The following is a 428-nucleotide window of genomic DNA, read 5'->3' as shown; positions in this document are numbered from 1 at the left end:
TTCAGCTTTAGCATCATTCCTTCCAAAGAACACCCAGGGCTGATCTCCTTCAGAATGGACTGGTTGGATCTCCTTGCAGTCCAAGGGACTTGCAAGAGTCTTCTCCAACACCACAGTTCAAAAGCATCAATTCTTCAGCACTCAGCCTTCTTCACAGTCCAGCTCTCACATCCATACATGACCACAGGAAAAACCATAGCCTTGACTAGACGAACCTTTGTTGGCAAAGTAATGTCTCTGCTTTTGAATATGCTATCTAGGTTGGTCATAAGTTTGCTTCCAAGGAGTAAGCGTCTTTTAATTTCATGGCTGCAGTCACCATCTGCAGTGATTTTGGAGCCCAGAAAAATAAAGTCTGACACTGTGTCCACTGTTTCCCCATCTATTTCCCATGAAGTGATGGGACCAGATGCCATGATCTTAGTTTT

General features: G+C 44.2%; 1 protein-coding gene across 1 annotated transcript in view; it reads left to right on the top strand.

Moving 5' to 3' along the window:
* Positions 1–428, top strand: part of KCNH8 (potassium voltage-gated channel, subfamily H (eag-related), member 8) — a 492651-nt gene that overhangs the window by 296501 nt on the left and 195722 nt on the right. The gene's annotated exons all lie outside the window — the stretch shown is intronic.

The sequence above is a fragment of the Bison bison genome, unplaced genomic scaffold, assembly GCF_000754665.1.
Source record: "Bison bison bison isolate TAMUID 2011002044 unplaced genomic scaffold, Bison_UMD1.0 scf7180017864374, whole genome shotgun sequence".
In the NCBI taxonomy this organism is placed as follows: domain Eukaryota; kingdom Metazoa; phylum Chordata; class Mammalia; order Artiodactyla; family Bovidae; genus Bison; species Bison bison.
Note: the sequence above shows the minus strand (reverse complement) of the source record. Positions and strands in the feature narration are given on the sequence as shown.